Genomic DNA, 27,616 nt, shown 5'->3' on the forward strand with positions numbered 1-27,616 from the left:
ATTCCCTAAAATCTTACATTCAGGCCAATTTCTGCTTTGTAATTATGAAGTCTCAACACAAGTGAAAAGCCAGACCTAAGACATGAGCGATTAAAAAGAAAAAAATGTACATTCCAACTGCATTTGGATGTAGTGTACTGTGCCTGTCATTCAACTAATCTTATCTCTGTAGTCTCACTTTTGTGGGGAAGACCTGATGATTTGCAATTCATTCTTGTTGCAATTCATTCCCATTGCAATTCATACTGCTCAAAGCTCATACAATAATTCTCTTTTCCAGGTGGCTGTCAGCACCTGCAATGTTGCTGAAACATCCCCAAAAGAAACTGCCTTTGCCCAAGACAGTATGAATCTGCAGTTTTTGGTGACAAGCTTGCATTGATTTTGTTTGTGCCGTTCCTCTGTTTTCTGAATGAGAAACCAGTAGACAGCACCAGGCACACCAAAGAAAAACCTTCCCTAGAGTAAGTCCTCCAATTCTTAACTATTTAAATATGATAAATTGAGTGTATACTCCTAAGCAGTGTTCAAAATATATACATATATATTTAATATTGACATTAATATTTTATCTTCAAGGATAACCTCTTTGAAACACAAGCACAGCCATTCTGATCTGCAGAAGCCTGGCTGATCTGGCAAGATAAATAACTATGTGTATGTGGGGAGAGCAGTGGATGTGGTCTGCTTTGGCTTTGGCCTGTGTCATACCCTCCTTGGTATCATTGCAGAGGAGATGGTAGCTTTGCCCTGAACAAATGGATGTTAAGGCAAGAGGAGAATTGGCTGGCCCCCCAGGCTCCAAGGGCTGTGTTCAGAGGTGCAAAATCCAGCTAGCAGGTGTTGACACTGCAGCCAGAAGATTCAACATCTCTAAGAGTTCAGACAATGGCAAGGAGGACGTGATCTGCGAGTTTGTGCATGACACAAAACTGTGGGGAGTAGTCCATATGCTGGAGCACAGGGATGCTCTCCTGAGGGACCTTGACGGGCTGAAGGAAGGGCCTGGCAGGGACCTCAGGGTTCCAGGCAAGAGCAGCTCCTTGCCAGTAGGACAAAACAGTCCCAGGCAGCTGTACAGACTGGACAGGGGGAGCAGTGTTGCAAAAAGAAAGGCCTGAAGACTCCAGCTGACAAGAAGCTGAAAAGCAGTCAGCAGTGGGTTTTTGTGATAAATAAGGCCAACAGCATACTATTGCCTTCATAGCAAGATTTTAGCCACATGCACAAGAGCAGTGATTATTCCCACTGCATCAGGGTGGGTGTCCCACGTTTTGGGTTTTCTGGATGTTGGCATGCTGGAATGAATCCAGCAGAACCCAGCAGGGTGGCCTCTGGAGCACCTGACACACATGTAGAGGCTGAGGGAAGTGGGTTTATTTAGCCTTCAGAAAAGAACAGGGAGCTGTTATTGTTAGAACAGGGCTGTTACTGCTGCGTGCGGCAGTCAGGGGCTGTGGAGAAGACAGACTCTTCCTGGAGCCACACCGTGATCTGACCGAAAGGCAACAAATGCAAGTTGTGACATGTGAGGATTTTACTAGATGTGAAAAAAAAAAGAAAAATTCACCGTGACAGTGGTTAAACACTAGGAGTAGGGGCCCGGAGAGGCAGTCTCCTTCCTTGGAGGCATTCAAAGCTTGACAAGACAAGGCCCTGAGCAAACCCATCTAGTTGGACTTGTTTTGAGTATGAGACTGGATCAGATGATGTCCCAGAGGTCCTCTCCAACTTGAACTGTTCTATGATTCTGTGATATTGCAACAAATTCCTTACTAAGTATTGACAGAATCAGTCAATATTACTCTGTTAGAGCCATTTACAAGGCATTTTGTCACAGATCTATCTGTCGCCATACTATAGATTAATGATGTTTTCATTATCAGACTATGTCTTATAGAGGAAGCAGCTATCTCTAAAATGCACTCTATTTTTTAAAACAAGAATTGAAATAAATAGGCCAAGAATAGGCTCCACCTTTAATGTTAATTTTACTAGAGACAGTGAGGATGAACTCAGCCTAAAATATTTTTCCAGTCAAAGCAGAACAGGACTGTACAGTGAGAGCAATCCCATCAACATTGCAAACATAATCAGCATTCAGGACTTCATCTTAAAATATCCATTTGATAAAGTGTGGGTATTGTAGGTTGACATGATATTTTGAATGAGCTTTAAATGGTGTCACAGATGTCTGTGCATTTGTACCATATCCCCATAGAGACATTACAGTGTGGAAACATCACAGCACTTGCACATTTGCTGTTTACTAGCGACTGTGTAATTTCCAGTTCGTGCAGTGTTGCATTTTTGTCTGCAGAACGTGACTTACCTCCCCAGCACTGTAAGTTGCAACGAAAAAAGAGAAAGAAATATATTAAGAATGTAGGTTAGTGGTCAGGTCTCCTCTACATCTTGAGGTAACAATATGCTGCTTCCGGGCCAAAGCAGGAGTGTAATCACTACAGTGATACTGAAGAAAGTCTGTCATCGCTTGCACTGGGCTGAAGACAGATGTCCATATGTATCAGGCTGCTGAATATGAAATTCTGCTTAGTATTAAGATATCCTAAGAGTTGGACCTAATAGGATTTGATAAAGAGAAAAGCCTGTGGCAGAAAACATATTGTCAGTTCCAGACTCCCCTGTATGCCCAAAGAAGGTGAGAGAGTTTTCTCTCTTAACATTAACTTTGTCATCTGTGTAGGAAATATATCAAAAGAAAGAAAAAAAAAAAAAAAAAAAAAGAAGAAGAAGAAGAGGTAACATTTTTGTAATGTGGCTGTACCAAGATAAATGTCCTAAAAAGTTGCCAGATTTTATAGTAAAAATAAACAGTCTATTGGATTTTCACAAAGGGGAAGTTTAAGCCCTCTCATGTCATCCAGACCTTTGTAGAGTGTTAAAAAAGCCATTCATAGCATAATATTTCTGCAAGGCTTACCATGCAACTGAGGCATTTTTTTCACCCAAACATAGGAAGGTCGTATAAAAGACCTGAGGCAGGCAAAAAAAAAACTCTGCTTATACTGACAATACCTAGGATGGTGAGAGTGCAAGACCTCTGTTAAGTTTCCCTGGTTCTCACAGACTTTCCAGGTAGGAGAGTTTCCTCTTCAGAAACACACAGAATTATCTAAAGTGATCTTTAGGTTTTCCTTTTCATACTGATCCAGGAACACCATAACAGGTTGCCTTGCTCATTTCAGGGTTCAGTTCTGAAGGATTACTCACATAGGGTTGATCTTGGCCATAATGGCTGTGTGCTGGTCTCCAGAAAAACTGGTTTAGCAACCTTGAAACTCAAAGCTACTTTAAGATGAGTTGAAGTTGTGTGCTGGTATTGGCCTATATGAGAATCAATTCTGGTGCTTTTCCTGGTTAGATTCCCTGCAGATTACATGAGAACAGATAATTCCACAGAAAATTATATGTAAAATGAATATAGATCATAACTCACTGAATGCCAGTTTCCCAGCATATCAAGGATTGTCGTGGAATATCCTTTGTGACTTCTGTGACAGCAAAAGTTACAGATTAATTTCATGTTGGCCAGAAGGCATTTCTCCTCTTCTTTATGGGAGAGGAGCCTTTATAGAAAGGCTGCTTAATAGAGCCTTAATTAATGTGGTTTCAGTTTTGTTTACATCTAGTGGAGCAAAGATATAAATGTAAAATTTGGTTATTTTCTCTGACTCATTTTCCCTTTTGCTGATGTGTCTCCTCTAGTGGGTCAGAAGGCAGGTTACTTGATTGGGGTGATGGGAAGACTGTTTGTGATTGGGAATGACAGCTCAGGATCATACTGAGTGGGCTTGAAACAACATCGAGATCAATATAGAGAGGTCAGTGCACAAACTGCCAGCAGCCTGTGGGGTATGTGGCTTTTGATATGGTAAGCTACAGTGCAGGGTGCTCATTCCAGTGAAACATCCAGTCAGTATTGCTCACAGTGGGATACAAGACAGTCTCAAGAATGTGTATTTTTGCTGCTGCATACCAAGGCTGTTCACCCAAATGTGATCTCTTTACAAAAAAAGAAGGGTGAAGTTTTGTAAATGCACCTGTGGCAGAGATTCCCAGGGCCAGAGTGGACAGACTGTGAGTCCCAGAACACAGGAGTGTAACTGGGAGTTCCCATATCACAGCTCATGGGAAGTTAAAAGCACTTCTTTCTTTGTTTTCTTTGGATTATTGGGTCAGTAGTATTCAAAGGCTATGTTTTGCTTTCAGTACATATTTGCCCACAGGAAAGTCATGACTTTTTTGATGGGTTCTCTGGTGACAAATGCTAATTACAAGACTGTTTTAAGTGTAGTGTGCGTTTTTCCTTTCACCGTCAGGATATCCCAGTATTTGTAAAGCAGCGAGTCAGCTGCCGTGTTCATGGACAAAGGGACTGGCCACTGTGCACTCCCCGGACCCGGCAGGAGCTGGGATGTCGGACATCCCCGGTGGTGTCGCAGCCGCCCCCGCGGCCGTGCGGGCTCCTCGCTGTGCCTTTGTCCTGCCTGGCTGCTCCTGCCCTGTGGCTGCCGTGTCCCACCTGGCCCCTGCCTCTGCCCGCAGCACCACAACATCCATCTGGCTCCGGAGCGCTGGAATACCATCCAGGGACACAGGGGCGTTAGTTGGATTTCTGCAGCTGGAGTGACAGGGAAACAAAATGGAGGGGAGGGAGAGCACAGGAGGTGTGGGAGGAGGGTTAACATCGAGAGTGAGGGGATGGAGAAAAGTCAGACGGCAGAAGAAAGGGAAGGAGATGTGAGAGGTGGGCAGAGAGCAGCAGCAGAACAGCGGAAGTGAGAAGAAATTGGAGCATGAATAAAAACTCCTTTGCTAATTGCACAGGGAGGTGGAGGGTGAAATCCAGCAGGAAATGGTACAAGAGTCCTTGTGTCAAGAGTGAGGGGGATAATTAATGGGATTTCTTGTGAAATAGGAAGAGGAAAACTGACCTGCTCCAAACAAAGCAGGGGAAACTGGGATGTATTACAATTTCCAGTTCAAGTTCTCCTTACAGATCTGTCAGCATGGACTAGTTCATACTTGGCAACAGCAGCAGTATCAAAACTAAGATTTCAAAAATCACAACTCTAGCCCTTCCCAGATAATGAAATTTTCTTTAAAGTAATATATTTTGGGTTTTCTTTGCATGCTCATGGTTTTGATGCCATATATACTTGAATCCTGTTTTCGTGGAGCTACAAAATAATGTCAAAATTTGTCTGTGTTCTTTAAGAAATCCCCAGAGTTTAGGAACAGAAGGTTTATGAATGCACCACAACTGGTAAAAAAAAATCATATCAGTTGGTATTTCACTGGACTGTGATTAACATGGACCAAATTAGGTTAGATGAGAACTCCTGTGGTCCAGGAGCATTTTATCATCTGTATATTTTATGGCACACTGAAGTGGGTCTGTTTCCTGTTTAATATGATGCTGTATCTTGCCACAAGGGTTTACAGAGTGCCAGAGGACTTGGCAGCTCCTCTCCCTGAGGAAGAGAGGCAGTGAGCCAAGACTGAGGAGGAGTGCCCTAGAAGTTAAAACCGTGAGCGAGATAAGGGGATACAATCACAGGATATTCATATCATGGATGGATAGTAATACAGCTTTCCTAATCCATCTTACAAGTGTGGTAAGGGAATGCTACCTCTACAGGGTTTTTGAATTTAACACGATTACACTGCCAAGATATTCATCTGCAATTATATTTTGTTTTCATGACATCTCTTAATAACAGAGTGACAGCGCAGCTCTCCGAGGTTGAATACCCTCACACTGGACTGCTCCATTATCATCAGTATTGTCATCCCCTTAGCTTGAAGATGTTCCTGGAATAAAAAGGTAAATGACTAAAGCCACAAGTAAGCCAGAAAGTTAAATATGGTCTTTAACAGCAACTTTTATTCACTGGTAAAGCTTCAGCTGGATGTTTTTTCACCAGTAGCTGTATGTGTAAGGAGTAATTGTTCTAGCTGCAAGTGTTACGCGTTCTTAGGACACCATATGAAAATAATCTTACGTTTGGAAAGCACTTTCTACTATAGATACAGAAGTTCATCAGTATAAAATGCTCTAAATAAAGGAGCCTTTTTTAACACTTGTACTAGAAAATTTTTCATGATAAACTTCATTTCTGGGCAAGATAGAGACTGACTGGAGACACAGGTATAAATAATGGCAGGAGTGAAAGACCTTTAGAAACTTCTCTGCACCCTCTGCTATATGTGATGGGAGAATTTTTCTGAGGTACATACCTGAAGGCAGGGACATTTAAAAATAAAACAGTGCAAACCCCACCCAAACCATACACTGCCCTACATGCACACTTCTTCAAGAGAGGAGAGCGAGGCAGAGATGATGGATGTTAGTCTTGTCAGTTAATGTGCTACTCAATGGAGTTTAGATGCTATGGGGATGAAGGCAGCTTAAGAGCTTCTATAGACTATGAAAGAATAATTCTATCACTGCCAAAACATGTAACACCTGCTCACATAGGAGTTCTGACATCAGGAAGAGATTTTCAGCAAGGTCGTAAAAAAGCTTCACACTAGGGAAGCTCAGATATGGTGATTTAAAAAGTCATGATAAAAGCAGATTTAATAGAAAATCAAAATTAAAATTAACTACCACGATGAAATTTAGGTAGAAAATAAGCTAAATTATTCTTCCTCAAATGGAGAAAGAAACAACCTAGCTGACACCACTTTAGTAGAATAAGCCATCTTTAATTAGTTAATAGAAAACAATTTATAATGTGTTTGTTGGTCTGTCTCTTATTTACTAATATTTATGTATTGACCCTGCAAACTGATTTTTAATGAGATCATTTTTATAGATATGCCTGGTACCAGAACATACAGTGGGAAAAAAAGACCAGCCACTCCTATTTGCAGTAGTAGCCATTGACTATACCACAGTATTCAGATGCAATCCTGCTCTGATGCTTCTTGGAGAGACTCTGCTGGGAAATGGAGCGGAGAGATTTTTAATCATTCAGATGAGGAAGAGCTAGGGGAAACTGAATCTAAATTTTCATATGGCAGATAAATCTTCTGATGTGTGAACTGCGATACATCCAGGGAATGTGAAAACAAAAGGACACAAAATGGAAAATCTATGATGGTTTCTTTTTTAAAGACAACCTAAGTGTGCTCTCCTCAGTATTTCCAAATGATTGGAGGTAAGTGGCCTCTGTTCAGCATGTTGATGCTGGGATACCCATCCAGAGGTGGCTCTTCCAGACATTGAAGTCTCACACATGAATTTGAAATACCAGATCAGAGCCTGTGAAAGCCCCCTATCCTTCAGTGTCATACACTCTTTTGGTTCTAGCCCTAGTGCTCTGGGAGTTTAAACATTCTTTTTGTTTTGGCAAAACTCTTACATCTGTTTCAAATTATACAGGAAGATGATAATTTCATTAAACGCTTCAGTTAGATTTATAGAGAGTCCTAAATGCACTTTGTGACTGATACTGGACATTAATTCCTCTAGGTTTTGTTTGCAGAAAAGCTCACGCTGTTATTACTCTCTGGTCAAAGGTTACACTTCCTGCTCTCTATCAATGCAGCCAGCATGTAAAGTGTCTTTAGATATTAGTCAGATCACCATGTCACAAGAACCATACTAGTGTGGATCTGCCTGTGGCTGTTGGCAGAGTTACATCTGCATTGGGATGTGTTCAAGTCTTCCTTGTACTGGGCACTAACTCTATACTTTCATAATTTGAGAAACTGTGGGAGTCTTTTTAATGTACCTCTGTCTACTCATTCAGTCATAATCATCAACCATTTTACAGGTAGCCCACATCCTCAATTTTAGAAACTTGTGTAGCAATAATCACCTTAGTAAAACCTTCAAAATAAGGACAAGTGTTTGTTCCAGGAGAGTATGTATGGCAGGGCACTGAATGCCTTCTGGTAAGGCAATAGACTGTAAGTCTGCAGGAGCGAATGATCCATAGCCATGGGAGGTAACACTCCATGCTGACTACAAAAGAATTGTTCTTAAAGTAGCCACACAATCGTTTGTGTTTTCTACTTGATCTAGTCCTTTTCTTATTCTTCAGCTGTAAGAGTTCATTGTGACAAAAACCCAGTGTGTTTGAAGTACTAGAGAGAAGATGCTCTGGAGTTGACCTACAGTTCTTAGACATCTGTGTAATCTCAGTTCATGTGTCTGGGGTGGTTTGAAATATTGCCCACTCTAAAGACCACTTATGTCAGCAGGGCATTGCTCTCACTGTACCTTGACTTGGACCATCTTGAAAAAACCAGCATCTTTCTGTATTGCCTTCTCTTTTGGTTCCCTGTCCAAGCTGGTGTGGCACCCTTTGTAATGGGTTGTGAGGAATATCTCCTCCTTCTATCTACACACATTCTTGCTGAGGCCAAGGACCTTTGAGTAAATAATCAGTCATGACAAAATGTAATCTTGTGTGGAGGTGGTAGTAGTTTCCCCTTTCAAAGAACTTTCTTAAGGTAACCAGTCAAACCTCTCTGGGCCCATCCACTCCACTAGGCCCCTGGCATTTTTCATCTCCATTTTCATAATTGTTTCTTGAGATAAACCCTCCAAACTTACATGATTCCCCTGGGGGAAACTTTGAAAGTCAACTAATTTAGCAGAGTGAAATTTAACTTGCTGAAGGAAAGGATTATTAATTTGTTCTGTTTCCTTTTGTTTTGTCACAGGTCTAGATGCAAAGGATGAGGGAATGGAATATTACTTTCAAATATCTGCAATGTATATGTTGAAATGTAAATGTTGAAATATAACACTCATTTGGTCGTTGGGGTTTTGTTGGGGTTTTTTTGTTTTGGGTGGTTTTTTTGTTTGGTTTGGTGGGGTTTTTTGGGGGGGGTTGTTTGTTTGTTTGTTGTTTGTTGTTTTTTGTTTGTTTTGTTTTCTTTTCTTTTTCTTTTTTAAGTTCTGTGTGTGTTAGTTAGAGTCTTGCAGATCCCAGACATCGTTGTTGGCCTGACCACATCACAAACATCTGGTATTCAGACAGCAGCTTAAAAAAGAGAGGACTTTATACAAAATTAACTTCGAGAAATCATTATATTTTATGGAAAACATTTTTGGAGATTTAGCATTGTGAGCTGAAGTCCTGAAATCTGTTCCTAGTAATGATGCTGCCAGATTAATGTGTTTACTGTTGCCTATGCAGTTGCACACACCCAAGATCCCAGAGAATGAACTACAGGACATACAGTATCACCAATGCTCTCTCTGTGGTGATGATGATGCCTTAGGATTTTAGCTTTTATAATTTTCATATGTTTGTAATCTTGCAATTCTTTAGTGTGTAACTCTAAAGTCCATATAGAGTGTTAGCTACTGGACAGCAAGGACACCTCACCATCTCAGGCCCTGAGAAATGGAAACAAAAGTGAGTTGTGGGGGGAGCAAATTTGGGGTAAATGACTTCATTACCTGAAGCTGTAATTGGAAGGTTAACCCCCAATATGCAAATGGACCAAACTTATAAAAGTGTGAAAACCCGTGACCCTCCATCCATTTTGGGTGTAGCCCCTGGGGGCTGGGGGGCCGAAATGTACCTGAAGGCCCTTCAATAAGTGTAACTGCTTTTTATTCCCTTAATTTTGTCTGGCCTATGTTTTTAGGTGACCCCAAAAAAGGCGTCAATGACTATAGTATTTGGCCTCTACCTATGGAAAAAATGTTATGTTGATGAGATGTCAACTTCTAAAAGCATAGTAATGGTATTAAAGATTCAGTGAGGATGATCTAGAAGTACACCTTACCAGCAAATAAAAATTTAATTTAAAAAAGTCATTACAAATTTTTTGTGACTAAATTAATGAAGATACTGTATTGGTTAAAGGGAAAATTAAAACATTGTTTTGTTTCATCAACATGAGCATGGATGAGAAATCTGCAAATAGTAATAGCTAAAAGAAAAGTCAACAAGTCTGGTTTTAGGATGAGGTAGGACTTCCAAATATGTAAGTACATATGTGAACTTGAGAACATTTGATACTGAAGAATTCAAAAAAGAAAACCTTGTTTTGGGGAAGAAATAGAACATGATATAGCTGGACCTGATTCCTGCTCAGAAATTCCATAGGAAGTAGGCAACAAATGTTGTGCTGCAAGAGGAATATTTGGGGCTTACCACAAATGCTAAATGACATCAGTGCTTTCAGTGCTGACAGAAGTGCCAGTTGCTCTGAGTTGTGTTTGCACGCCTCATGCTTGTCATGGTATATCACTACACAGATGTTTTGCACCAAAAAAAAAAAGAAAAAAAAAAGTAATTTCTTTAAAGTCATCTTTTTGACTAAGTTTTCAGAATCATGAATTTGCAGTAAAACAAAAATGGTTTTGAAATGAAAAGTGAATATGGCTAAGAATTTTTTTTGTCTAAATACCCTGCCTGACTACTTGAGTCACATTTAATTCTGCCTTAATCTGAAAGGAAAAAGAGGTCGAGATATTTTCTGGACGGAGTTTTAAAGTTTGCAAATTTAGAAGCAGCATTAAAACACAGCTAAGTGTATCAATTCACTGCTCATTTTTTTAAAGACTCTTTTCTGCTAATTATTTTTCATGTGAAATAGTTTGACATCACTGTATTTTATGATGATTTAAGTGATTTTGATCTCTGATGGTGTCATAAAGTTGCCTATCAGCTTGTAAGAAAGCATTAAGATGAAGTTCGTTTTTTTGTTAAAGCTTTTTTTTTTCCTCGAATTCTCCACAAGTCCAAAAAAGTTCCTTTACTGTCCTTGCCACACTGAGAACCACCCAAAAGTGCATCAAACAACTAACACTGATGACTAATTCCTAACATTTCACATGTGGTCTGTCCTTTCTTCAGTCCTCTTCTTGGAGAGAAAATTGCATACATAATGGAATATTCTTCTTTGGCAGAGTTTTATTGTTAAAATGTAAGGTTTGGGGGGTGAGGGGGGTTATATATATGACGTGTTTATTTGAAAATTGAAGAATTATGTCTTGAACTTAGAGCAGAAGTTGGTGATATTTCTGCTGATGTTTGCTACCACAGAAGTTCCTTATTGGCTGGCTTTTGAAGTGCTGGGTTCTTCAATCACGGACATTGTCCCCTTAAAGACAAGGCCGGTTGTTACCTGTCCTGCAGGAGTCAGGGTAGGCAATAGAAGATGGGTTTCATTGAGCTTGGGTTATTACAAATCTTTCCATGCCATCCTTTCTGATAAACGCAAAAGTATTTCGGGATCTTCCTTTGGTTCTTGACATTGTGTCTGCTTGGTATGTCAGGCTTCTGTTCCATATTCTGCAACCACCTTGAGAGCTTCTTTTGAAGAAATGTATTGATTTTACAATTGCTCTCTTGACTTCTTTATCATTGTCCATTTTTATTTAATTGATTTTCTTTCTACATAACCTTCTGGAGTCTCTATGAAGTAAGAGAGGAAAAAAAGACAAACAACTACCAACAGCTGGTTTCTTACCTCTAGTTTAAACATCCCATGACATTTCTCAAGGATCAGCTGATAGTGCTAATTTTTCCAGTCAAATTGTGTTTGGGTAATAATGCTTTTATCCCCTCTAGCTATATTATGACTGGATCTGTGGCATCAGTATTCTCTTATGTTGTGCCTGTATGGCATATTATATGCTGCTGCTGCTAGGTGTTGTAAAAGCATGATAGTGTGTCCTCTTAGGGAATTTTTAAGCCAGGCAGAACAGCTAATACACACATGTTTGAGTGTACAACACCCACATAATACATTCTCATTCATACATAGGCAGTAGTCATTAATAAAAGCACTTTGCTGCTAAATAAATTGAAAATAGTATTAATACAATGAATGTCCAAACAGGATTGATTCTGTCTATTTTATGGCATCTGCTATTGCTCTCTATTTTCCAGCTACTGTGTTCAAGTCTGCATAATATTGTTATTTACAGATACAATACTGGAGTTGGTCTGAGAGTGCCAATATTGGTTTATTTATCTGGTATTAAGTTTTGGCAGAGATTAACCACATGTGAACAATATCTCATAGTCTACATTGCTTAATGCATAGATTAGTTGTTTTCACTCCCTTGTGTCCATTTCCTATCAACTGCAGCAAAGGTCTATCTTCTTTTCCTTGGATCTAATAAAAACTACTGAAGCTCCACATCTAGGGTGAAATGTCAGTGTTATGAGGACAGTGGTAGCTTTAAAATTGTGAAAATTTACTAAACTAACTTTGTAGTAGGAGAAATGCCTTCTTGCCCCTCTCTGATTTCTATTGCATTACAGGAGCATAACATGCCATTATTCTGTATTTACGCTTTCTGTCTAGTTCATTTACAAACATAAGGCACAAGAAAGCAGTGATTAGTGTATATAGGTATGGAAAGACATGTTACCTGTTAATGTAATGAACCAGCATAATTCATTCTTTGCTGTCTACATTATGTAGAGGGAAGCAAATGTGCATTAATCATGCAGAAAGCAGGAAATTGAGATGTATGGAAGGGAAGAGTGATATGATACAGGAACCCATCCCCCAGCCTCACAGAGCTGGCAACAGGTCCATTTTTGAATAATGTATATTTTGACAGACTTGTCATTTGACAGACAGGGCTGACCAGAAGGGATGTAAGAAAGCAGCTAGTTATTAGCAAGAGAAAGGAGTGAACAAAGTGTTATTACATCTAATGCAACATGATACTGACCCAGTTAGCATCTGCTGATGTGGAGGTGCTGGCTGACAGGTTTCAGAGAGCGGCCATCCGTGGGGACTCGTCACTGACCACCAGCATTTGTGGTGAGTGGTGTCCTGCACAGGCTGCGGCCAAGGCTAAAGCTGCTCAGCATAGCTTGATCCCAGCTTCCCAACAGCCCTGCTCTGCACAGTTCCTGCATGGAGAGACACAGAGAGGGGAAGCTGGAAGGTAACACGTGTCCCTTGAGAGGAGTGCGGGTCCCAGGCTTGTAGCGACGCTGTTGGCAGAAGCCAAGTGCAGCCTGCAAGATGCCACCTGTGCCAAGAACCAGGGCACAGCTCCACAGCCTGCTGGGGCAAGGGCAGCCAGGCTGAGACCCGTGCTGAGAGCAAAGAAGCACGGAAAGCCCACAGCTCCTGCAGTCTTCATGTGTGGTGTGTGCCCATCCTTCACATGTCCACGTGGCTCACAGAGGGAGACAAACTCATTCAAAATCCGCTGTGCCAAGCAGAGCAGTGCTTGCACATTTCTCACTAAAGCTCTGGCTCCCGGGGTGCAGGACCAGCTTGGCACTAGCTGTGCCAAGGCAAGCAAGACAAAACCCCGGAGTCTGCTCAGCTGGTCTCCATCAGAGCTGTATCTTGGCATTCATCTCCTGTCACCTTTTCCCCAAGGCACAGCATCATGGCAGGATCAGAGAGGCATTACCGAGGTGCCGCTTTCCTGCTGCACTCCAGCTTCCTTCAAGAAGGGGTGTCACATTAGTGCTGCTTTGACAGGCCTGAACTCTTCATTTCTGAGGTCTTTTGGAGGGCTGTAGTCCCTTCACCACACACTGTTTTGCAGAGGGTAAACAAGAGCTGGGTGGAAGCTGTTTTGCACCCTGGTACAGCATCGTTGTAACCCCTCTTCTGTTCTCAGTGGTGCAGGTTCGTGGAGGTGGGGTGTGAGAGTGGAAATCGTGACTTTTTCAGGCACTGATTTGTGGGCTCTCTTATTCTGCACTGGCCAAGGCAGATGTTGCTGAAGGTGTCCACCCTCTGCTCCTGCTTGATTAAATATTAATTCACAAAAATGCTGCATATGACATTCATATATCCTTTTATATACATATATACATTGATACACACTTTGAATTGAATAAGGTCATAAAAATTGTGAAGATTAAACATAAAAGGAAAATCACAGAAAAAGCCACTCCTGCTGATGTTCACCAGCCTAGTATGCTCAGTGTTATTTTTTTGACTGCTACCTATTTTTCTAGTGGTTGTCACTTAAGGAAAGTTAAAATAATTTTTCTTTATTATGACTCTCATAAAAAATGATCACTGTTTATTTCATTGCTAGTTTATTTCCTTTTCTCCTCTCAGCTCTGTATTTTTCTATCTGTCTCAATTTTAGATTTAGTTTGTGGGAATTTATTTTGCTTTTCTATTTCCCCAAATTCCAAAGTGCTTTATACTTAAAAGCAACCAAATACATCTTTCAAAGTGAAAGATATTTATCTTGCCTAGGTAGTCTCATAGCCAGGCAAATAAAATATAATAAAAATAAATCTAAATGGAGAAAAGTGATGCTTATGAAATCATAGGCATAAGTATTAGATAACTCTGAAGCCCTTGTATTGGTTATAGGTAACAGATTTTTACATTAAGTTTGTTATTAGTTGGTTTGGGGCTGTTAACTGGGAACAATGGTTCAGTTACTGGCACACAGGATAAAGCTCCGTTACTTTTCCTTGATTTTGATCGTTCTGCTCTTCTTTCTCTCTTCCCATTTCCCCATAGGTTCTCTCAAATCAGGACAAAATTTGCAGGTCTGCACTGTTTTGCTCTAGAAAAATTATTTTTCAAGGGCCCCTGGATGATATTTCCAGTCACTTTTTTGCCACATTATTTTGTCTCCAGCTGCCAGAAGAAATTTGAAATGCATCATAGTCACTTCTCAAACTGATAACATGTGAGAAGTCCAGAAGAAATTGTTTATACAGTTTCTGACATAGTATGTCTTGTAATGCTGCTCTATGTCATGTTCCATAGTATTATGTCCTAATCTGACATTGTGAGATTACATAATGCATTCAATCTTTAGACAAGTATTCCTTTGAAATGTTTGACAGAGTTATGGCACTTTAGATATTATTTCTTATTATGGACAGATAGGTCAAATCTGCAAACAATTTAATGGCCATACATTGCTACCCTTGTCAAATCAATCCTCCTAGCAAGTGTGCTATCAGCAGAAGAAACATTTAGAAGCCTAATCGTTCAAGGTGCTAAATATACTGGTGCTCTAAACTCCAAGCAGAGCTGAGGGCTCTCAGCACCTCACTGGAGAAGGGCTCCAATTAACCTACTTTAGTAGTGATCCTGAATGCAGGGACTTCCTGCACATATGTTAGGATTCAAACTGCCCTTCAGATTTACTCCACTGAAACCTGAGAAGAAGCTATGCAACCATGGACTAAAATGGCTCCATATGCTTCTTGGCTCCAGTATGTGCTGAGAATTTGTTTTTTTCTTTCTCTCAGCTGAGAATGCAGCTCTCAGTTCTGCAGAGCTTCAGAGAAATGTGGTATTCTCGTTAACATTTTAACCCTGATCCCAAATAAATTACCTCATGCCACCATTTAGCTTAGCAGCAGCAGGCACATTGGGAGGATTTGAGGTGTCAGAAGGGGATCAAACTTGACCCCAAAATCTTAGGAAATAAGTGTTTTCTTGTTTAAAGAGTTGGAGAAGAGAACAGTGCCTGAAATACAGACGGCCTTGGGGAGCAAACACTGATATGATTAGTCTTCAAACTAATCTAGGTTGTCCAAAGGGGGCCTGACAGATCCTTTTGCTTCCTTTGTTGGAGCAGTGCCCTTGTGCACGTGTACATTAGCTGAAGTGCTGTCTGTACACGAGATCATTGGCCTCTCATTTTATCTGGTTTTCTGTGTAACTCAAGGGGAATTCCTCTCTGACTCATCCAGATGAAAGTCCTAATGTAGGAAAGAAACATCCAGATGCTGGACCTGTATGATTTCCAAGACACTTCTACCTTTTTGAGGGCATCATGGGAACACCAGCTTTCATTTCAGAAAACCATGATGCCTGCCGTACTCCTGCTTCTCTCCCAAGCTGCCAGTTTCATGCCTTCTGTCCGGATATGTATTACAATTTCCAACTCCTGGTGTGCTGTGGAAGCCACAAGGGCACTTCCCATGGCCAGGAAAGCTCACCAAAGGGTCAGGCAAAACAAGGGGCAGCAGAGCCAGCACAGGCATCCTGCCCCCATCTCCCCACTGCTCAACCAACACCCTTTGGACACATTTCCCTGAGAAGCATTTCAGATATGCAATGCAGAGCTGGGAGAGAAGGATCAGGGTCATGACCAAGAAGTCTGGGAGGGAATGTGTGCGCCTGGGAGGCACTGGGCGGTGCAGCATGTTCCCTCAAGCCTCGTGCAGGTGCACTGAATAAATCAGCCCTAGATTGCTTTAAAGTATGCAGGAATTTATTTGTAGCCAGGGGAGCATGTAATAGGGGTGTCTGGGAGTGAAAAGCGGGTCAGCACCAGCTCTGTGTGGTTATGGACATTAGCAGTCTAAATCAGGTGATACACTGTGACTGTGGGGACTCTCAGAAGGTCTTGGAGTACCAGCTGAAAGGGGAAGATGATAAAAATGCAGCTCCGGACTTGGGCCCTGCTTTTAAGTCACACTTAATAGGAACAAGACCTCTGAATATACTGGCTGCAAATGATGATTTGTTTCTGACTCTGCAGAGCCTTGCTGTGAAGAGCCCTGGAGCCATGACATGTTAAAAGAGGGGGAAAAGGCATAAATTGACACAGAGAAAATAAATTCCATGTCCTAATGCTGGTTGTTTAGAGATGTGGGGTTGTGAATGAAGAATTTTAAATATTCCTTCACTGTAACATGATGTTCCCACTTGCTAGGAAGGCATTTGTGTTCATGGAAAAACAAAATCAATATGCACTTATTCCAATAGACTGTTTGAATATTCCAGTAAAAGTTCATTTTATAAAAACAGATTAGTGGTGAAGTAGCATTTAGCTATAATGCCACACAGGTTTTGAGCAGTGATATCAAAGCTAATTTTACCATTTAATGAGAATGAATCAGCACACTGGGAAATACCTTTTGTAGCATATTACATATTTACAATTCCTTCCAATATATTTCCCTCTTTCTTCCAAAGAGAGTTCATTGTGTTTTCTTCTTGCTATTCCAGTCTATTACACCTGTGTGGACCCTTTTGAGTGTACAAATATGCATGTACACACAAATTCTCTTTAAGTCAATTTGAATAACTTTGGCACACAAATAAGTGTCCCAGGAGTGCTTGGTGAGTCTCAGTAAAGCCACACTATATAAACAGAGAACATTTCTTATGAAATATTTCCAAATGTGTTGAGTAGTTCTGGATTCTTCTAGGAAGTTCATAAGATGGGACATTTCAGAAATGAGCATAACAAAATTAAAGTGTTTCGATACTGTTTCTTGATAGACAAAGATATGTATCATCTTATTTCTGCTTTTCTCATATAGGTGTTGGAAAGGTTAAAATCACCCATGATTTTTAATTATGAGAGTGTTGTTTGAACTGCTTATAGTCTTCTAAAATCTTAATCAGAATGGCTGGGATTTGCTGTGGCTCAGAATTATTTTCTTAATCAAACAAAAATGTTTAGCCATTACTGATAAGTAGTTGAGAGAAAAATGGATTGGATTGTTCCTGTTAAAGAAAAAAAAATGAATGCTGAAAAGCTTTTCCATGCATTGTCCCAAGGAAGTTGTGAGGGTACTTGTGCTGCTATTCAGCTACTGTGTCTGTTTCTATTCCAGTGAAAAAAAATCTATTGCAATCAGCAAAACCTCCAACAACAGCAGAGTAAAAACAAACTCCAAGTAAACCAGTACTGGGTTTTACCAGTAAAGTAAACTAGTTTATTTGAGCATGGAGCTTCAGTACTCTGTGGTAATGCAATCTCTGCGGATGCCACTCCACTAGTCACTCACAGGGCCTGCAAAAACATCATCCCCAGTACACAAGTGAGCATCTCCTGCACAGTGGTCGTGGGACCCAGACCCCGTGGTGTAGCTGCATTTTATACACTCTGTAAATTATTTTGGAAAGTGTGTGTTTTAGGAAACAGATGTATTTGTTACAATAATTCGGGTATTTTTAATAATTTTTATTCTCATAACTGATGAGCATGTTATCATACTGCTTATGGTGCAGTCTTGTATAAATAGTACTCAAAACTGTGCATGTGTATCACCTTCAATGTATCCCATCGGCTTGAGAAGCTGCTTGGCAGTTGAGATTCTCTCTGTGTTTCACAGTCCAACAGATTACCTACTGGTTTGGGCCACACAAATCACTGACTCCTAAGCCTGTGATGCCTATGAAGACTGTAAGTGAGAAACTATTTCGTAACTAAATGCTTTTTCATTCTCATGTAATTAGAAACACCACAGGTACATTCAGTACAACTGGGCTATCTGATTAAACTGTATCTTTTCTTTTTTTGTGTGTGATCTACTACTAGTTTAAATATTTTAAATGACTGCTAGCAGTTTATTACAGGTTATCTTGATCACACAAATATAATGTGATTTTGTTGCTCAGCATATGTGTTTGTATCAGCTCTCATATATCCACTTAAAAAGACTATTAACTGAACTCCTGGAAACAAGATCTCAATGAGTAGTTTCCTTTATTGGCCAAGTGGCTGTTTCTTCATGGGGAAATGTGGAAGTGCATTTATACTCTAGGGAGAATTTCTTAAGAGACATGTGACCAAGGAGTTTGTAATCTGAATTTCCAGATAGCTGAAGCAAAGAAGGACCAACAGAGTCACAGCTTCAGAACTGCTGGTAGGAGGTTACCACTGGGGTCAGAAATTGGAAACCAGGACTAGACTGGCTTGTAGTTTTTCTTGCCTTTGTTGTGTCTTTTCTGAGACTTTTTTCACTTACTAGTGCAAATGTCTCAAGAGCAGAGAAGTTTGCCACAAAAGCAAACCTGGAGAGAGATGATGTGAGGCATGTAGGGCAGATTCTAGTGTGGAGCTAGTTCCATTTAGCTAGAAGTCTGTTGTGATCCTGAAATGCTTAGAAATGTAAGCATTACTTTCAAATAGGATGTTGGAAGCAGGTTGTTGCTTGCAAGTTTGTTCCAGCCTGCAAGCCTGCTACAGCTTGTGGATTTAATTTTAGCTCTGGAACTTGCTCCAGTTTTGGTAGGTTACTGAAAACCTGAAAGAAGCCATATTTCTGACATGCACCAAGAATAGCATGATAGCATTTTCTCAAGAATTAAGACCTCCCCCAAAACAGTGCCCCCCAGCATCATGGGCTTGAACCAGGTTTTCCCACATGTCAAACACATGCTGGACCATTACCATTTGATAGCAATCGTTCCCCACCCCTTTCCTCCCAGGAGCTACAAGGATTTAATTAGTGAGTTTTTCCCAGCCTCAAATACCCGGAGACACAAAGAAGACAAGAGCCAAAGTTTCTTGGTGCTGCAATTCTTACTGTACCCCGCTTAGCTTTGCCTCTCCTGCCTGCATTGCAAATAATAAATAAATAAATAAATAAATAAAACCTGTTTCAAAAGTTAGAGCAGCGCTGGTTTGACTAACAGCCTGCTCCTTGCAAAGTATTTGTGTTTGAGCTTATTGAACATTCATTATGTATCAGGTACTCAGCCTTGTAAAATTGATCCAGGAACGGTTTGCTGCACCAGCTGTGCTCCTGCCTTGCTGGCTGTGTGTTGAGGAGTGCATTGCTTTTGCTCTACACTTGAGCAGATAGCACAGCTAAAGTTCCCTGAAGCAGTCTGCGAGTGAGGGCACCAGAAGAGCTCTTTTCCTGGCCATTAATTCAAACATCATGCAATCAGTCAAATGAATCTACCCTCCTTTGCAACTCTTGTGGAGATTGCTGTCCTCTCAGCTCTCTTGAAAATCACCTTGACTCAGTAGTGCATCTTCCTTGGCTCAGAGTCCATGATAACCCACGGGCAGGCTCGTTTTACTAACAGACATATATCACACAATGGTTTGGGTCACAGGGGACCTTGAAGATCAGTTCCAACCCCTTGCCGCAGGCAGGAACACCTTCCACTAGACCAGGTTGCTCAAAGCCCCATCCAACTGGCCTTGAACACTTCAAGGAATGGGACATGCACAGTTTCTCTGGGAAAACTGTTCCAGTGCCTCATTACCCTCAAATCACATGCCATCTCTGCCTGGCATCAACAGATTGCTGTCTATAAACAGAGCTGACATGAAAGCAGCAGGCATGGCAACACCTCATGGGACCATAAACATATCTCTTATAGCCCTCCTCTCTGAGGCTGTCCCACAGTCTGGCTGAGTTTTCATGGTTTTCTTAATTTTTATCACATGTCAGAGATGAGAGTGGCTCATCACCCTTGAAAGAGCCCTTTGAAAATGCATGTGTAGGCAGTCTCATCTCAGCACCAAGCCCAACTGCTCCAGAGCAATGTGCATTTTAAGGAGAAACAGCTTTGGCAGTCCATCAGCTTTCCTTTGTTGCTGCTGCATATTTTATGTCACCACTATATTGCAAAATGAATACTCTATATTACAAAATTAATATTGGAAATATTTCCTCTGCATTTTATGGACTTTATTTGTGCTTTGTTTTCCTAAAGTTATCTTATTTTTGCCTCTGGAGAATTAACAGTATTATTATCAAGGGCAAACAAGCCTGGAATTAATCTGATTTAATCTTTAATTATTACTTGTGATGGGATTTAGATTACATACCAGTATTGTCGAATGCCATTTTACATGCTAGAATAGAGAGATGCACAGTGAGCTGGGGCACTCGGATTACTCTTGAGACTGCCTCAGTGAGGTTTTTCATTGCATGTTGTGAGGTTTGGTTTAAATTGCTATTGCTCTAATCAAGCAAGCAGGGACAACACTTGGACAGAAAGCTGAAAAAATTCTAAAAATTTGAAAGCTGAACTGAGAGCACCCACCTGTATAATTTCATAGTGAGCACAACTCAGGCGTCCCAGCCTTCCTCTTTGGCAGCAGCTGTTGTCTGGAAGGCTGCACAGAGCATCTGCTACAAAAAGGAATAAAAGAGAAACTGAAAGATCAGTGCACATGGGTTTAGTATCATCTCTGTGAAGGCAATGGGATATTTCTGTGGGTTCTTTTGAAAGCTGCTACGGCTGAGTTTCCCCCTAGAACGTACCTGGCCGCCTTGCTTGCAGAAATCCTGAACAATACAGATGCAATTTTGTGCTCTCTGAAGTTCGCAGACAAACTGCACTTGGCATCAGTGAGAAGGAGTGAGTGAGACTCAGATTTTTCCCTGGTCTTTACTTCCTGCCTGCCCTGAGAGCAAGGGCATGGGTCTGGCAATGTCAAACATCCTGCTTTGAGAGTCTGCTTGGAATGCTGAGGATGCCCTGAAGAAGCTGAGTGCAAGCCTGTGAGCAATCCATTCCTAGGAGGACAGTGATAGTGCACAAGTGAAACAGTGATGTCTTCGTGTAGGGAAACAGACACATCTTTTGAGATCAGTTCCAGCCTTCCTAGAAAGGAAATTCTGCAGTGAAGCCCTGATGTTTGGCACTGTGTAGGCATCAAAATCAATAGCAGGGCAGCATCATTCTGTTAAAGATGGGCTTTCAGACCCTGGGATAGTGCTGTCCTCAGCAGGGTAATGCATTCTGCATTACTGCATACTGGGGAGGGAGCTGCAGCTGTGTCCTCAGCTCTAGCAGGGCTGAAAATACCTGATTTCAGTTTGCTTTACCCAGTAGGAAAAGTTGCTTTTAAATTTTTTTTTTTCTCTTTATATCTTGTTTTTTAACTTGAAGAGTGATTGCAATAATGGAGCTGAAGGGTGACCAAATATTGAATGCAAATTGTTTGATTTAAAATAGGGCTTTATAACTCCTGGCATGTTCCAGACAAATCATTCCTAAAGCCTCCTAATTGCTTATGGTCGTCCACATTTGAAATTTAGTTTACATGAAGATTTAGGAGTAGTGCTAAATAATTACATGGCAGGATAATCTGTTCTTTTTATATAAGATTATAATAATTTCAGTATCTATCCATGGAGCAGTTCAGGAAAAACTGTTCTTCGGCAGCTATTTTGGGTTAGCTCAATGCATAGTCTATTAGAGGTATTACTTCTGCTGCAGGGTAATGAATCATATTTGCAGTCATGAAGTCACTTGTGTAATTGTCATTAAATATAATGAATACAGGGCTATTTAAAGAATTTCAGGACTGTCTGATGTTCTGGAAGACATTGTTTCTCTGGAGAGAAAGGGCAAAAGTACCTTGTTCCAGCTGTTCTCAGTGGTTTAATATGGAAGAAAGGGCGCTGTTGGGATTTGTGCAATGGGACATTTTCATGCTTTTGCAATTTCTACATAAAGTGAAAAGACTGCTTCTGAATTTGGAAAATTGACTTATAAGCAGGGTATAAACATATGGTAGAATTCCTCTGTATATTAAAGCCTTGATTATTGATTTTAAAACTATTCTCTTTGATTATTTATTCTGAGCCCTGTGTTAACACAGGACTTAAATCCCATATTGCAAATCAAAGCAGAAGCTCTGAAAATACTGATTGTTGCAGACAAATTCCCTGGTGCTTCATTTGACAAAAAGATGGATTAGAACAAACTCCAGAGTGTTATTATTACCACATACATGAAAGATTGTTTCTTTTATTTGTATTAATTACTGATTAGTGCTTTCTGTATCTTCAGCTCTTTCAGATCTTTTGAATGAGATGTATTGCTTTCCACAGTTTCTTATCTAAAGGGAACCCTGACAGAAAACTGGTGTCTAGCCACTGTGCACAAGGAAGTCATTGTGCTGAGATGCCAGGGGAAAACCCTGAGTGAGATTCTTGGAGAGGTAAAAATATGTTCACAGGTAATAGTGCAGACAGATAATTTTCTATCCAACTAAATTGTCCCGAGTAAGTATACAGTTTTAAATTGAAGCACAGAAGAAGAAGGAAGGTGAGTGTGTGGGGCTCCTTGGTTGTGTGGTGCTTGGGGAGCAGCCTGGAGCTCGCAGCAGTCCCAGCTGTAGGAGGAGCATGGGTCAGTCCCTGGCTGGATGACTTTCCAACCCTGCAGGGCTGCTCCAACCACTCCTCCAGGCATACTGGCACTGCTGGCATTGTCTGTCTGTGGAAATGTTTGGGAGCTTTCAGTTTCTTGGAAAGACACCCAAGCAGCTCTCACTCCAACTGGGACAGAAAGCTGTGAACATTTCCTAGCCAAGGGGATCAGGGACAGGGTGGCTTCTGACTGCCAAAGTGCAACATCACCAGTCAGCCCTGGGGCTGGCAGCTGCTCCCAGTCCTTACAGCTTGGTGTTCCAGGGGTCTCAGCTGGGAGGAAGAGTCTCCTCACACAAATCCCCTGGGTCTCACTGCTCAGAGGGAGCAGAGGCCTTTTTCTCTGCCTGGTAAAAGGCCCTTGAAGGAGGAGCAATTATATAGGTAGATGGAGGAGGTTGTGCTTAAGAACTTTAAAATATTGTTGAGCCCCTGTTTCCCCATAGAGATTTCAAAACAAAAAACTCCAAGGCAGGTTGCCAAGAGTTAGGGCTGTAGGTTCAGCATCCTATCTGAGCATTAGGGAAAGAAAAAAAAAAAAAAAAAGAAAAAGAAAAAAAAGAAAAAGAAAAAAAAAGAAAAAGAAAAAAAAGAAAAAGAAAAAAAAGGTTTCCTGAGGTTCAGCTGTCTGGTCTTCAAAATGTTTTGTGCATAAAACTGATCACAGTGTTTTGGATGCTAGGAAGTGAGGCGAGGTGTCAATTAAAGTATCAATTAACATGAGACCGGTGTTTTGTCAGGTGACTGCATGAAATTCAGTGATGAACCTTTTGTGGTCCAGGTAATGTTAAAAAGGGTAGTTTTAAAATAGCCTGTTGTACGTCATCAACTGATATGTCATTTTCCATAATTCATGAGCACTGGGGCAAGATTAGACAATGGAGCCTTGAGTGAGAATTCATTAATTTCCTCCATGGTTTTAGAAATGTCAGAGGTGCAAAGCTGAGAATAATAAAAGTCAAACTCCTTAGATATATCTACTGGGCTAAGAAGAATATTACTCTGAGCATCTCTGATAGTATACAGTGTCTTAGTGTGCATGTGTCTTTAATCGGTATGCAAGGAGTTTATCTGCTTTACTGCCTGCACTTATCAGAAAAGATATAAAATGGGATGGTGATAATGGCTGCCTTCAAAGAAAAAGATATGTTCTTTCAAGGGTGTAAGTGCAATAAATCTTTCTGCTTTAAGGGCTCACTGGAAGCAGAAAGATTCTGTTCTGCTGACAACTGAATGTGGGGAATTTTCCCAGGGGAAAACAAATCACATTTCTCCATTCAAAATATAGTAAAAAATCACTGATATGTGATACTCCAGAATGTATATTACAGTATTTCCTACTGAGTTCTTTACCAATTAAGCACACTTAGAGTTCTCAAATGGTTAATCAAAGGTGTCTGGCGCAGAATATGTTCAGAATACACTTGTGAACTCCCACAAGTAATCTGCAGTTCAAATTTAAAAAACAAAATGCTAAAAATAAGTGGTCAGCTTCAGGTCTTTTTAAAAACTATACCACAGGAATTAATTTTCCAAGAATAAAAGAGACAGTTCATTGCTATTCCAGAACCATTCTGCACGTCTGTGGAAAGCAGAGTTAATACTACCGGTACCTACTGCATCTCGAAGGGATCTTTTGTGAGTTGAAATCATTTTATTTACTTTAGAAAAGCCCACATTATTCATAAGAATCAAATGGTGTGCCTGACTGTTATAGCAAAGCAAAACAGACAAGGGTGTTTTAAATTAATCTGTCAGTATGGTGCTTTCCAGTGCTCACTTTGTTCATGCAGCCAGCAACTGATGTTAGCATGAATTTAAATAATTCTTCTTGCTTTGAATAATGACCATGAAAGTTGAGTAATGGTATCTAGGAAATATCTGAACTTTTGAGGAGCTGCCTCTTATCTAGGACTGTTTGCTTGCTCCTCTTCTCCCCCCACCCCTAATTGCAGGGATGTGCTCCACACAGCAAATAACTAAACATAATATGATTTGATTTGTGTTGCAGTGTTCTCCAAAGAACAAATCTGTAAAATTACAACTTGTGAAAGCTTAACACAATGATATAAAATGGCAGTGGCACGGTTCATATCTTAAACTGACAGACTGATGGTGATTATTGCAAGGACAATGCCCTGCGTATGTCAAACGATTTGCAAATAATTTATGTCACCTTATCCTCCATTATTGTTTTTGCAGAGGACATAAACTGTGTCACTAATATTAAACTGTCGGCAAAAAAAAGCCTACCTCAGCTCTTTCCTAGCTGAGAATGCAAAGACATCTGCACAGAGACAAACATGCATATGGCCATCATTTGTCCAACATCTTACACATTGTGAAGGTTTTTTACTTGAAATGCCAACCTATGTGGCAGATGATGTATGTGTTTCTTCAGTCCTGTGATTACCAGCACAGAGCTGCTCTGCAGTGCTCTTCACCTCATCAGTTCCACAAGCTGCACTCCAAGGTGTGTGAAACATTTGCAGGGAGATGGCATCTGACATGCAGCAAGGCAAAAGCATTCTGGTGTGAATATTTGACTCCAGATTTTGTTCAAATCAGGGTCAGATTCTGACCTGGAGAAATTAGTGTGGGTGGAGATTTAGCACTACAAAATAGCAATTTGAAAACTGGAATGAATATATTTTAAAGATGGGGAAGCAGAAGAAAGTGATGCTGTCTCCTGGGTGACTCCCAAGGGGCTGTAAAGGAGAGGGGAAGGGGGAGGGCTTTATAAATGACCTAGGCTTTATTCTTCTGGAAATAAGCAGAGGACAAGGCAATTTTAGTAATTTCTGTTTGTTAAGTTGCATCATCTCAACTGCTGGATTCTTTGTTTAGGTTTTGATGGTTCATTTATTACTACCAAGAAATGCCTTTGAAGGGTGATTTTCAGAGGCTGTTGTGGTTTAAAAAGCAGCAAAGAATGCAGTGTGGTGGTTGGAGCGTGGAGCTGGGAAACGAGCCTTCAGCCTCCCGCTCTGGATTTTGCCCTGCTCACATTTGGTACAAATTACTTGCAACTGCTGTGGCTTGACTTACTCTTATGTCAGGCAGGTTTTTCTGTGTGACTCATCCAGTTGGTTAAATTCACCAAGTATTTCATAATCTTCAGCTAGAAATCACTTGTTTGATTGGAGATCAGAGACATTTCAAATGAGATGCATCAAATAGTTTCTATTGGCTTCAGTGCAAAAGATGGCTCCAAATCACTGTGGTGAGGAGGACAATGCACTGACAAACTCACTGAGCTAAGCACTGGAAGGGAAGTCCATTCTCTTACTTCTACTAGTTTTTCCTCTTTTGGAAGGCTCATTTAAGCATTTTGCACTTTTAACCCTCTCAGGAGTGAAGTATCCTCTCCTTTTCCTTTCAAGTTTTTTTCAGCCTGTTTGTCAGTAAATCAGAGTTTATAAGTACATTAATAATTTCTAGTGTTATAAGACATAAATTCCAATGAAATTTGAAAGAACTGCATTATCTGTATGAGTTTTAATCTGACTTCCTCTTCTTCCAATGTTGAATTTTGTCAGCGTTAAAAAAATCCCAGTTAACACCAATTACCTTGTTATTGGAATTGATTGTGATTACTGAGTTAGAAAGCAAATGTAGGCATTTTAATTTTTTGGAAGCACAGTGTGTTTCCTGTGGCAGCAGCTTTTGGACTCCCTACAGATACACAGAGCAGAAGGATGTAAACTTCTAGGATAACTCTCTTTGCCTAAACAAATCCTTGAAAGCACGTTTCTTTCTCCAGTCACACTAAAGGGATTTTACTGGCATAAGAAATCTCTTTCGAAGCAGATGGAGGAATAGAGTCCACAGGTGTGAAAACCTTTTCCAGGAGTGGGACGTTCCTTTTCTCAGTGCAGGAAGACCCTGAAGCATGAGAAAGGGCAGCGTAATCACAAAGGATGTCAGGGACAAGGGGCAGCAGGATGGGCCCCAGGAAGATGCACTGAACCAAATGAAAGTGCCTCCATAGAAACAGGTCTGCAGGAGCTGTCCTGTGTGTGTCAAAAGCTTTTCCATCAGATGACGGGCAGCTTTTTCCACAGCAGTGGTTTTGGGCTTTGCCTCAAATTTGCTTTGGCACAACAGCAAGACCTTTGCACTCACATATGCATGTAATACAGAAGTCATGGTCAGGCCTGTAGTCTTTACACACACATGCAGAAGCCTACCTGTCTTTTGCAAAATGTTATAACCTACAAAAAATATGCTGGAAAGTTTATTTAAGTAGATAAAAATTTACCCTTCCCATAATGCCTCCAAACTACTGATCTTCTTCAGCTGGTTCTTTAAACATGCCACAACACAGACTTAAAGCTGCAAATGAAAGAGATCATGGTGATAGTCAATAATCTCAGTTATACACTTCTTTGCTAGGAGGCATCGTAGATCAAGGTGCTACACACATGAGGGAAGGAGCCAGTAAAAACTGCAGAGGAACTTTAGGGAGGCATTTACAGGAATTAAGTTAGAAACAGCAGTGGACCTAAAGAGATGTTTTCACTGTCTTGACAAGAAAAGAAAGTGGCTAGCTCCTATCTAACAGTCCGAGTGATAACAACTGAAAGAGGAAGGATAATTTCCACAATATAATCTCATGTAACAATCTTGTGTGTTGCTGAAAAAACTGTTGATCTCAGCAGTGAGAAAATGGTGTAACCAGAAATGGATGCCTTCAAAGTCAAGAAACCTGGACAAAATTGTATTTTGTAGCCAAAAGTCAAAAGAGATGTCACCAGCCATGAGAGTATGGCAGGGGCAACATG

General features: G+C 40.6%; 1 long non-coding RNA gene across 1 annotated transcript; it reads left to right on the forward strand.

Annotated features, from left to right (window-relative positions):
* The first annotated feature begins 389 nt into the window (after positions 1-389).
* On the forward strand, positions 390-8,827 carry LOC136293283 (uncharacterized). Its single transcript, XR_010722120.1, has 4 exons — positions 390-464; positions 5,748-5,851; positions 7,054-7,190; positions 8,704-8,827. It is a non-coding gene; the product is annotated as an uncharacterized lncRNA (long non-coding RNA).
* The last annotated feature ends 18,789 nt before the right edge of the window (positions 8,828-27,616 follow it).

Source organism: Chamaea fasciata, unplaced genomic scaffold (assembly GCF_029207755.1).
Source record: "Chamaea fasciata isolate MVZ Bird 193981 ecotype frontalis unplaced genomic scaffold, bChaFas1.0.hap1 SCAF_8, whole genome shotgun sequence".
In the NCBI taxonomy this organism is placed as follows: Eukaryota; Metazoa; Chordata; class Aves; order Passeriformes; family Sylviidae; genus Chamaea; species Chamaea fasciata.